Source organism: Bos javanicus, chromosome 14 (assembly GCF_032452875.1).
Source record: "Bos javanicus breed banteng chromosome 14, ARS-OSU_banteng_1.0, whole genome shotgun sequence".
Taxonomy (NCBI): domain Eukaryota; kingdom Metazoa; phylum Chordata; class Mammalia; order Artiodactyla; family Bovidae; genus Bos; species Bos javanicus.
The window spans coordinates 46938344-46951323 of record NC_083881.1 but is presented as its reverse complement, the minus strand read 5'-3'; positions in this window follow the sequence as shown (position 1 = coordinate 46951323).

The following is a 12980-nucleotide window of genomic DNA, read 5'->3' as shown; positions in this document are numbered from 1 at the left end:
GCACAAGACAAGCCAAAGCATGGAGACATCTTTAGACCTAACTGTACATTCGTCAGAACAAGTTCACCTGAGCAAACACGGTGTTAGTCACGGGGAGCTGACTCCGCCCACAGTGCAAAGCACAGCAGTTATAAAGCAGAAGGTAAAAGTATAGGCGTGCTGCGCGTGCTTAGTCGCTCAGTCACGTCTGACTCTCTGCAGCCCCATAGACTGTAGCCCACCAGGCTCCTCTGTCCATGGAATTTTCCAGGCAAGAATGCTGGAGGCGGTTGCCATTTTCTCCTCTGGGGGATCTTTCTGACCCAGGAATTGAACCTGTGTCTCCCACAATGGCAGGTGGATTCTTTACCACTAGAGCCACCCGGGAAGCCCAAAGGTATATGAGGTTATGACAAGAAGACAGTTATTCAATCTGCCCCAGTAGTCTGCAGTATCTAAGGGTTTTACAGTTTATTTAGCCTATCATCAGGTGGACATGTAAGGGTTTTTCTTACAGGTTTTCACTGTATGTTCTTTGCATAGTAGATTGCAGATTACTACTGGGAATTTAATGTTTTGATACTGACAACTTATAAAACAGTTGTAAAAAATGTTTTAATCAAGTGGGGCTTTCTGTTTGTTTGTTTTTAAATCATACTCAACTCCTTAGATCATTCAAGGTGTCACAAACTTAGCTCTTGAAGGGAATGTGGAAATTGCATCTTTGGGGGCTTGATTCTATAGCTAGCCTCTCTGTGGAGCCAAGAATCAATGCAGCTACTCAGCTACAGAGCAGGAGCCCCAAATTCTGAGAACCTTGAATTCTCTGCTCTCAAAGTCCTCAAAACTAGTCACTCACTAGTCTGCTTGAGACTGGTTATGTGTTGTGCTAAGTTGTTTCAGTCATGTCCAATTCTGCGACCCCATGGACTGTAGCCCACCAGGCTCCTCTGTCCATGGGATTCTCTGGTCAAGCATGCCGCAGTGGGTTGCCATGCCCTTCTCCAGGGGATCTTCCTGAGCCAGGAATAAAACCTATGTCTCTTATGTCTCCTACATTGGCAGGCAGGTTCTTTACCACTAGTGCCACCTGGGAAGCCCTGCTTATGTGTCGAGGGTTATTAAAAACACAGACTCCCCTAACAAAATTTCAGCTTTTTCTTGAGGGAGAGCATGCCAGAGACTGAAGAGCCAGAAAGCCAATTCAGTCATGATGTGTGGCCTTGCACAAGTAAATCTCAGTTTTCCTGTCTGTACAATGATAAGTGGGATTAGTTATATTAATTATACAGATATTATATTCTATGTTAGGATTTTAGTTGCAAATGTTCGAAACCCAATTCAAAATGGCTTAAGCCAAAAAGGGAACTTACTAGTTCATGTAGCAAGAAATGATGCTTGAGAAGTACTCATAGCAGCATAGAAAAGCTGCAGAAACCAAGGCTTCAAGAAATAGAACCCAGAATCAATGCCCTAGGATTCTCTTTGCTTACCCCTAATTTCCACTCTCTCTCTGCTTCATCCTCTCCTATTGTAGACAAGCTTTCTCCATATGTTGGGAAAGACGGCCTCCCACTGGCTTATTACATCTTTTCCATGCCCTGACCCCAGAGTCTGGGCCCCTTCTCCCACTCTATGTTAAGAACTACAGTGGACCTTGATGAGCACAGCCTGGGTCATGTAGCCAACCTTTGGACCAACTGTTATGTACATGGATACTATGATTAGATCACCCAGGTTATAAGCCCATCTCTCTCAGAATTGGGTGTGAAAATCATGGAAAAGTTACTGAGCACGGAACACATACTAGGGGGAAAAGAACCAATCAGAAAAATTTGTAAGAAAAACCTAACGATGGCAACCACAGTCCACTGCTGTTCTTCCTTGGTTCTAATACTTCTAATACAGACAACATAACGTATTCAACTCTCAAAAACCTAACAAACGTTTAGAGAAAACTAAATGCATCACTGATTATTGTGAGAAAATTGTTAATTTTCTTTCTCGATTTGTAGTTTTCTGTGTTGATATTTTTCTTTGCAGTCTTTTGTTTGGTTTTGCAAGTTTTTCAATAAATTGCAATGTGATCTTATCAGGTCTTGGCTAGCCTTGCATGGGTTAAAATAGAAATAGAAAAGAGCTAAGAAAAACATAAAATGAAAGCTCCAGCATTCTGGTAATGAAATTATCTTTAAAATGATTTGGAAACCTAAGGCCCTCATCACTCAGGCATTAGATCCTTTGGCACCATTACAAGCCAAAATGTGTTAACTTGACATTTTGATGTAGTTCCAGTTTGAGTACTTCATTTTCTTTTCCTTGAATTCCCAAGGAAGTTTAAGCTAGATAGAGGAGTCTTTCAGCCTTAAACTAAAATGTGTACTTTGTCCTAAAGCTCAAAGACTTTGTTATCCTGAGTATTCTTAAATTTGTGCAACATAACTGGATGCCTTAAAATTTTTCCTATTCCTTTAAAACATTTGTGGTCCAAGGACTGTTTTTTTTAAGACTAAATTGAAAGGTATTCCAGATGTATATATATATTTTTAACATGGAAGCAGTCTTAAATTTTTTCATATCTTTTTTTAAAATTTGAAGTAGAGTTAATATATTTAAGTTAATATCTTTATCTTTTTACATAGGGTTGAATTGTACACTAATGCATTTATATCACTAAATGTATGAATGTACTGATGATTCATTCATACATGTATTTTTGGGGGAAAATTCTTACTGTTGTCAATATGTAATTTGCATTCCCCAAACAGTTCAAAACTTAAAGGGAAAAAGTAAACCTATATTTTCTCTGTACTTTGAGATCTTACTCTTCTATGACACAGGATCACAAGATCACCAAGTGGCATGAGCCTAAGGTTGTCCAGAACTACCTTGTTTTAACTTATGCCTTTTTGAAGCAGTACCTCGTCAAGCTCAGCGAACACAGGAATCAAGCGGGGTGCACTTAAAAATGCTGATTTTGGACTTAGCACAAGTTTACTGAATCAGAATCTCTAAGGTAGGGTCTAAATATATGCATATTTAATGACAAGATATCCAAGTGCATTGGAAAAACATTTTTTTCTATGCAGTTCAGTGATAGTCATGAGTATTTTAACATAAAAAAATTCTTAAAAATAGCAGTATTGATATAAAATGTTTCACGCCATATTTAGAGTTCTAGCCTTTCAAGTATTTAAAAATAATGCTCTACATGAGTAGTTCTCAACCTTGGCTTGAACGTTAGAATCAACTGGAAAAATGTTAAAACTCCTGTGCAGAAGCCATGTCCCAGGCCAATTCAATCAGGATGGCTTGAGTGGGATCCAGGCAGCAATGTATTTTAAAGCTCCCGAGTGATTCCAACCTTCAGCCAAGGTAAGAGGCATTGCTGTATGTAGACTTATGAGCATGGAAATAATCTGGAAGGATTGATTTTTCCAGTAACAGTTACATATTTGGAGCAAAGATCTTAAAGAGGACAAAATCCTAAAACTCACCTATATACCAAGGTATTTTTTAAATTTATTTTTTATAGAAGCATAATTGCATTACAGAATTGTGTTGTTTTCTGTCAAACCTCAACATGAATCAGCCATAGGTATACATATATCCTCTCCCTTTTGAACTCTCCCATCTCCCTCCCCATCCCACTCCTCTACGTTGATACACAGCCCCTGTTTGAGTTTCCTTAGCCATACAGCAAATTACCCTTGGCTATCTATGTTACACATGGTAATGTAAGTTTCCATGTTACACTTTCTATACATCTCACCCTCTCCTCCCCTCTCCCCAAGTATACACGTCTATTTGCTATGTCTGTTTCTCCATTGCTGCCCTGTAAGTAAATTCTTCAGTACCATTTTTCTAGATTATGTATGCATTAGAATATGGTATTTATCTTTCTCTTTTTGACTTATTTCATTCTGTGTAATAGGTTCTAGGTTGGAAACCAAGGTATTTTTGACTGTACACTCTCATATGTCAGGAGCAAAGAGCCCTCACTCTACTCAGTCACAATCAAACTGACGGGAAAAACTGAAGAAAGAAAGTCAACAACTTTTAGAGGCAAAGGAAAAGCAGGCTGATGCATGATCTTCTATCCTTACAGGTCATAATCATTTCAAGACATTAGAGAGGCTGAGTGAAAACAAAAGGAAGATAACACTTCTTGTCCCTCGTTTCATGCTGAACATGGCCATGTCTTAAGACTGATAAAATAACTAACCTGGATTTATAATTTATTCATTTAACAGCCATTTGTAGATCACCTACAGACTCTGGGCCCCAGATTAGGAAGTGGATATACCAAGAGAGAAAGGACCCTTTCTCAAATGTTACAGAATACAAGCTAGAAGAGAGCTGTCCATATACACAAACTCCAGGCTTCTCAGATGATTTCTTCTTTACAAATTAGAGGCCCAGCAACCAATCCAAAGAATCAATGGCCTGGTTTTACAGTACAGGGAGTTAGATTTTCTTGGTGCCTATAGAGCAGATAACAGAGCTCAAGCTAGAGGTCTCCTTCCCAGGGGTTCCACAGGAAAAGAGTATCTCTGTGGTTAAAAAATTACTATCTATGCCCAGACTTGTAACAACTTAAAGACACAAGAAGGCAATGCCTTTAAAATGTTCCACTCTGAAAACAAGAATGTAGCTCAGCTTTAATTGCAATAAGGTGAGGGAAATAGTTTTCCAAACAGCTTTGGGAAGGGGAAGAAAAGTCATTTGTGAAAGCTCAGTACTTAAAATCTGCAGATGGTATCACTAACAAATAAATCAATTAAAGAATGCAAGGTGTGAACGGAAACATAAATGTAATTAACCGCATACAAACCTGAAGCTATGTATGAAGTAAGTATTTGAACCACTGGCACTAAAATTTTAAATTGAATTCTCTGATGAAATAGAAAACTGGTGTAATTGCCTGCACAAAGGGTGGTTTGAGAATTACAGTTGGTGGGGGAGAAAAAAAATAAATGCGCTTCTATGTTTTGAATAGACAGTAAAAGCAAGATGGATGAAAGAAAAGGACCTGCCAAGGTGCTAACAGTAGTCCAGGTGAGAAATAACCAAAGCATAAAACAGAGTTGTAGCATGTTTATTACCTTGCTCATTTTGATGGATTCCTAAATGTTGCTTGCTCTTGTCAATCCACGCAAGGTTGGAGAAATACAGTCTGTTGGCCTTGTGAGGTCAGAAAGTTTGAGGCATTTCCTGGACCTGTTAGCTTCTGTTTTGAGCATGTATTTTTTTCCCTGAAACTCTGAAGGATTTTTGCACAAGCTCTGGGTTACTTACTTGTTTACAAGACACTGTATTTGTGGAGAAGAGGATAGGAGAAGATAGTGAAGAGTCTCATGCTTCTAGATCATGAGAGTAATATCTCAGCTTTTAGAGAATTCTCACCCTAGGAGACTGAGTGCTGAAGAGTTGGCAAGGGAGTGAGTCTTAAAGACAAACTCCCTATATTCCAGCTTTGCTGCTTACCTGCTGTTCCTTTGGGCTTCCCCGATGGCTCAGCAAGTGAGGAATCTGCGTGCCATGCAGGAGACTCAGGAGACATGGGTTCAATACCTGGGTTGGGAAGATCCCCTGGAGGAGGAAAATGGCAACCCACTCCAGTATTCTTGCCTGGAAAATTCCATGGACGAAGGATCCTGGCGGGCTATCGTCCAAAGGGTCTCAAAAGAGTCAGATGCAACTGAGTGACTGATCATGCACAGCTGTTCCTTTGGGCAAATTTTTCAGCTTAATTGTGACTTGGTTTTCTTCTCTGTACAAGGGACAAATAGTATGTTATATGGATCTTATTTTTAACAGATGGGAAAACTGAAAAGTTTATATTTCAGTTCAGTTCAGTCATTCAGTCATGTCCAACTCTGCGAAACCGTGGACTGCAGCACGCCAGGCTTCCCTGTTCATCACCAGCTCCCAAAGCTTGCTCAAACTCATGTCCATCGAGTCAGTAATGCCATCCAACCATCTCATTTTCTGCCGTCCCCTTCTCCTCTTGCATTTAATCTTTCCTATCATCAGGGTCTTTTCCAATGAGTCAGTTTTTCACATCACGTGGCCAAAGTATTGGAGCTTCAGCTTCAGCGTCAGTCCTTCCAATGAATATTTAGGACTGATTTCCTTTAGGACTGACTGCTTTGATCTCTTTGCAGTCCAAGGGACTCTCAAGAGTCTTCTCCAATACCACAGTTCAAAAGCATCAGCTCTTCAGTGCTCAGCTTTCTTTATGGTCCAACTCTCATATCCATACGTGACTACTGGAAAAACCATAGCTTTGACCAGTTGGACCTCTGTCGGCAAGGTAATGTCTCTACTTTTTAATATGCTATCTAGGTTGGTCATAGCTTTTCATCCAAGGAGCAAGCATCTTTTAATTTCATGGCTGCAGTCACCATCTGCAGTGATTTTAGAGTCACTGTTTCCATTGTTTCCCCATCTATTTGCCATGATGTGATGGGACCAGATGCCATGATCTTCGTTTTTTAAAAACTGGAAAGTTTATATTTACAAAAGCTAAATACTTTAAATCTACCACTGCTTCGCTTAACAATCCACTTGGCCATTTACAAGGATAAGATGAAATAAGGGTGTAGTCTTGTGTCTCCACAGAGAAGGGAAAGGAATACCTAGATGTCAGATATCCTTATCTCTATGTGGAGTTCAGTTCAGAATAAAGGTTGCAATTCATCATCATTTATTTCCCCCTCTCTGCAGCCAGTTCTTCCTCCAACTGCCTCCGACAAAGCAGCACTCAAGTTTCCTCACACTGAGGAAATTGCAAAGCTCAAGTAGATGCATTGCCAATGTCATTTTCTCTGTCAGCAAATCCCTAACTCTTCCCCTGGTGCATGCTAAGTCACTTCAGTTGTGTCTGACTCCGTGCAATCCTACAGACTGTAGTCCTCCAGGCTCCTCTGTCCATGGGGATTCTCCAGGCAAGAATACTGGAGTGGATGGCCATGCCCTCCTCCAGGGGATCTTCCTGACCCAGGGATCGAACCCTGGGTCCCTCTTAGGTCTCCTACATTGGCAGGCAGGTTCTTTACCACTAGCGCCACCTGGGAAGCCCAACCCTCCCCTTACCCTGAGCTTTTTCGATTCCATCTGTTTCTGTCTATCACTTCTGTCCCGTCAGTCTCCAATCCCTGGCTGTTTTATTCTAAACACTAACCTTCCTGGGACAGACCCAGACAGCTGACAGCTCCCTTTCAGAAGGCTCTACTTCCAGCCTTTCTATGTCACATGCTGGTGAATCCAGCATTGGCTTATCCTCTTCCTCAACCTGGATGCCCTGCACACTCTTCTTCTGTCTGGTTAAATCCTTAATAATTCTTCAAGGCTCCTCGGAACCCACTGCTGGCCCTAACAGCGTTCACACTGATTTCCACCATCTCTGAACTCAGTGGACTTCTAGGTCAATCATGCCCTACCTTCTGCTCTTATGTTGCGGCTTCATGTGTGTGCTTTGTCTGCCTGGAGAGATGGAAAGCTCTCTGGGGTTTGGATTAATTTTCCCTCTTTCTCTATCCAACAGAGTACTATGACCATCACAGATGTTCAATTAGTAGTGGTCAAGTCTGGGGGTTTGATTCCTGGATTGGGAAGATCCTCTGGAGAAGAGAATGGCTACCCACTTCCAGTATTCTTGCCTGGAAAATCTCATGGACAGAAGAGTCTGGTAGGCTACAGTCCATGGGGTCAGACATAACTGAGCAACTAACACTTTCACTTTTGTCTGAATCAAAGTTCATTTTGGTTCATAAGTTTTTACTGATTAGGAAATGACCTTTCAACTTTACATATTGCCTTAAAAAGTTATTTCTCTTTTTTCATTATACTTGATGCAAGAAACAATACTTTTGAAGTCAAAGTAATTCACATATTAATGAGTACATTTACACATTAATGAATGCATTATTGGCTTCCCTGGTGGCTCAGTGGTTAAAGTGTCTGCCTGCAATGTGGGAGACCTGGGTTCGATCCCTGTGTTGGGAAGATCCCCTGGAGAAGGAAATGGCAACCCACTCCAGTATTATTGATTGGCACCCATAAAATTAAAGATAAAACAAAAATCTTAGAGTAAGTTTCCATACTATGACATCAAGAGAAGATCAAACTCATTTATGGAAGGCAGTCTGTGAACATATAAGTGTAATACTTTACATACTTCATATAGAGGGTAATACTTTACATATATTAAGTCCCTAAGTCATTCAGTTCAGTTCAGTCACTCGATTGTGTCTGACTCTTTACGACCCCATGGACTGCAGCATGCCAGGCCTCCCTGTCCATCACCAATTCCTGGAGTTTACTCAAACTCATGTCCATCGAGTCAGTGATGCCATTCAGCCATCTCATGCTCTGTCATCCCCTTCTTCTCCTGCCTTCAATCTTTCCTAGCATCAGGGTCTTTTCCAGTGAGTCAGTTCTTCGAATCAGGTGGCCAAAGTACTGGAGCTTCAGCTTCAGCATCAGTCCTTCCAGTGAATATTCAGGACTGATTTCCTTTAGGATTGACAGACTGGATCTCCTTGCAGTCCAAGGGACTCTCAAGAGTCTTCTCCAACATCACAGTTCAAAGGCATCAATTCTTCAGCCTCAGCTTTCTTTATAGTCCATTTCTCATATCCATACATGACCACTGGAAAAACTATAGCCTTGATTAGATGGAACTTTGTTGGCAAAGTAATGTCTTTGCTTTTTCATATGCTGTCTAAGTTGGTCAAAGTTTTTCTTCCAAGGAACATGCATCTTTTAATTTCATGGCTGCAGTCACCATGTGCAGTGATTTTGGAGCCCAATAAAACAAAATCTGTCACTGTTTCCCCATCTATTTGCCATGAAGTTATGGGACCAGATGCCATGATATTAGTTTTCTGAATGTTGAGTTTTAAGCCAACTTTTTCACTCTCCTCTTTCATCAAGAAGCCCTTTAGTTCTTCTTCAATTTCTGCCATAAGGGTGGTATCATCTGCATATCTGAGGTTATTGATATTTCTCCCAGAAATCTTGATTCCAGTTTGTGCTTCATCCAGCCCAGCGTTTTGCTTGATGTACTCTGCATATAAGCAGAGTGACAATATACAACCTTGACATACTCCTTTCCCAATTTGGAACCAGTCTGTTTTTCTGTATCCAGTTCCAACTGTTTCTTCCTGACCTGCATACAGATTTCTCAGGAGGCAGGTCAGGTGGTCTGGTATTCCTAGCTCTTTAAGAATTTTCCACAGTTTGTTGTGATCCACACAGTCAAAGGCTTTGGCATAGTCAAGGAAATGGCAACCTGCTCCAGTATTCTTGCCTCGAGAATCCCAAGGACAGAGAAGCCTAGAGGACCACAGTCCATGGGGCTGCAATCAGACACAACTGAGCAACTGAGCATACATGCGCGTGAGACACACTCTATTCCCTTTTTATAGATCAAGGGCCATAAGCACATACTAGAAAGGAGGTGAGTACTGAAAGCAATGACTCTATTTTCCTTGGAGGATGAATCAATGAAAACAACAGATTTTGTGTGCCAGGCCCGTGTAGTAACTCATTTAATCTACACAACTTCATGAAATAGGAACTATTAATTCTCCTACTTTATAAACCAAGAAATGGAAGCCCAGGGACATTAAAACACTTGCCTTAGGCCATGCAGCTAGAAAGTACTTGAACTGGATTCAAATCTCAGTCTGCCTCTGAGGTCCTCATTCTTAACCAGTATATGAGACAAAAGATGCAAAAACAAGTAAAACATAGACTGAGGTGTGCAGTATTATAATCTGAATGCCTCTGGAAGACCTCGACCTTAGCAATCGGTTGAACCCTTACAGACAGACAGACACATAAACACTCGGTGTGATGATATCTGTCCAGCACTTGGCACAGGCCTGGTTCACACAAGTGCTTAGTAAATGTCAAGCATTCCTGCTGTGGCCATTATCTTCCCTTAGCTGCAGTGGAAGGACCAGCATTAAGAACTGACTCGCTAGAACATGAGAATGGAATCTGGCTTGCTTTCACAGAAGGAGATGTATTACTCTATATCTTATTTTCTCCTTCTGTAGTGAAAAGGACTATTTGAACAGGTAGGTCATGGTAAGGTAAAAGAAAGCCTTATCAAAAAGTAGAAGTAACAACATTTCCCTTTTTATGTCCTGCCCCCAGGTATCCTTTGCACTTTCTTCCTCCTGTTTTCCCGTCTTTTCCTGTCTCCAGCGACATCCTTGCTCAGAAGCCACCAGGCATACTCAAGGCATTTCACTGTAAGGAGAATCCAAATGCATCTAGCAAATGAGCGCAATTCTTTGGCAGAGCACAGCACTTCACTCTGCAAGGTCTGTTAGCTAGAAATCAGTAAGACCTGTGCTCTAAGGACTCTGGGTGGTGTTTGATATGCTCTTCTAAGCCATGACTGGCCACAGAATTAAAAAAACAAAAAGCTGAGTGAGAAGAGGTTTTACCTCCTGGTAGAGGGTGGACTGCCTTCAGCAGCACTTGTACCGAAAGTGACAAACAGAACGGTGCAGTGGGTACAGCAGTGGATCAGTGGGTACAGCAGTGGATCAGCCGTCTACCCTTGTGACCATGTGGTTGACTAGGGTCTGGGGCTTGCTGTAGGGGCCCCGCATCACAGGGAGTATCACCCTGCACATCCCTAGGCCAGGGAAGAGATCAGAAGTCAAAGTACAGCTTCTACTGAATGTGTATCATGTTCCATCATGAAATTGAGAAGTCGTAAGACTTGAACCGTCTATACTGAGCATCTGCCTCCAGGAGTTCACACTAGTTATGAAAGATGCGTTTTGAGCCATGTTCTGGTTCTGAATTTGGTGAGAACAACCATATGGGGCTTCCCTCACGGCTCAGATGGTAAAGAATCTACCTGCAATGCGGGAAACCTGGGTTTGATCCCTGGGTGGGGAAGATCCCTTGTAGAAGGGTATGACAACCCACTCCAGTAGTCTTCCCTGGTGAATGCCATGGACAGCAGGCTATAGTCCATGGGGTCACAATGAGTAGGACATGACTGAGCAACTAACACACACACAACCATATGACCTCAATCTGCAAGGAAAATATGGGTATGGGGCCCAGGGCTGCCTCCCTTGGAAGCTGGTCCGATTCAGCACCAGCCTATGCCAGACCAGCCCACAGCCACTGTTACCAAAGATGTGGGTCTCTGCATCTTGAAGTGTACTGTGCTGCAAAAAAAGTGGGTAAGAGGAACATACAAGAAGTGGTGTACTCCACCCCTCTTGAAAATTTCCAGTGAGAAAGGGCCATTTTGTATACTTCCTTGAGAAGGAAGAAAGACACAGGAGTACTTTCATCAGGTACTCCAGGAGCTGAGTCTCGGCCGCTTTCTGGCCCTTCAGAATTCGAAGAGACCGATGCCTTTTGAATTCCACTTGAAGACACAGAAGAGGCTGCAAGAGCCATTGTTGGCCTGACAATGGAAGATGATTTTCATAGAAAGTTGATCGCTTTCTAAGAAGCAAAAAATAAAGCCAATTTCAGCAACCACCCAGGAGTCTGTGAGAGCAGCTACTTCTGAAAGGACAAAGAGCTGGGTAACAAAAGAGAGGAAGCTTCACCAGGGAATGTATTTGCTCCATCTGGGAGGAAAACTGGGTTTCACAGTGTTTGCATAGTAGGTCAATGAGCATCTTGTCCAAGGTTCTGGTAAAGTCTGGTCTGTGGAAGCTTATACAAACTCGGAAAATGTTACCAGGAAAACCTGATATGATGAGGCTTAAACCAGCCTAGACAGCTGTAGAAAGAGTTCTTAAATGGGTAGCTATTGTATATATCCAGACTGTTTTCTGAGCCTTTAAACGCAACTGTGATAATCTCCCTTCCTTCCCAGACAAAGGAGAAATAGCCTGCTCCCCAACTAAGCAGTGAAAATGACAGCTGGAGAAAAAACCGCAAATGTGGGTATGCATATTTACCTCTCTCTTTAATTGCTAAGTCGTGTCTGGCTCCTGGGACCCCATGGACCATAGCCTGCCAGGCTCCTCTGTCCATGGGGTTCTCTAGGCAAGAATATTGGAATGGGCTGTTATTTTCTTCTCTAGAGTAATAACATAAACCAATGTAAAGCAAAAGAAAAAAAAAATCATTGTATGTTCACTCCATACATGAGAAGGTTCATCAAATAGCTGTGGCAACATTCACATTTGGCCAAATACAGTGCAGCACACTCCCAGTTTTTCTTTGCATTTGCTAAAATGTGCTGAGTATCTATTCTGAGGTGGCATTTTGTCAGATGACTTATGTACCAAATTATTTAGTTACTCCCAATTCTCCTAGGTGGTGCTGACCTCACTTTTTAGATGAGAAATTTTAGGTTCAGAGAGAGTACGTAAGTTGTGTGTCACTTAGGATGCTTTGAATAACAAGCAACAGAACATCTAACAATGGCTTAAACAAAAACACTTTTAGTTACCCTCCAGAACAAGGAGTCTGGGTCCCAGGGTTGGGTCAGCAAATGAACAATGACATCAAGGACCCTGGCTGTATTCATCCTTCCTCCCTTCCACCCCTGACATGTTCGCTCACAGTCTTTAGGCTCCTTGCCTCACAGTGGTGTTGTGATGGCTGCTATAGTTCCAGACACTACACGTTTACACCGCCAGACCACAGGCAAGACAGAGGGAATTTAGGACTTCCTTGGTCACAGCACAATTTTTCATCAGGGAGGAAAATTTTATCCTGAATTCCCTAACACGTATGTGTGTGTTTGTGTGTGCTCAGTCATTCAGACATGTATGACTCTTTGCTACCCCATGGACTGTAGCCTGCCAGCCTTCTCTGTCTATGGAATTTTTCAGGCAAAAATACTAGAGCCAGATGCCATTTCCTTCTCCAGGGAATCTTCCTGACCCAAGGATCAAACCCCCAACTCCTGCACTGGCAGGCAGGTTCTTTATCATTGAACCACCAGGGAAGCCCCACTTCCTAATATACTTCTCTTTAAATCTATTTGGCAGGAA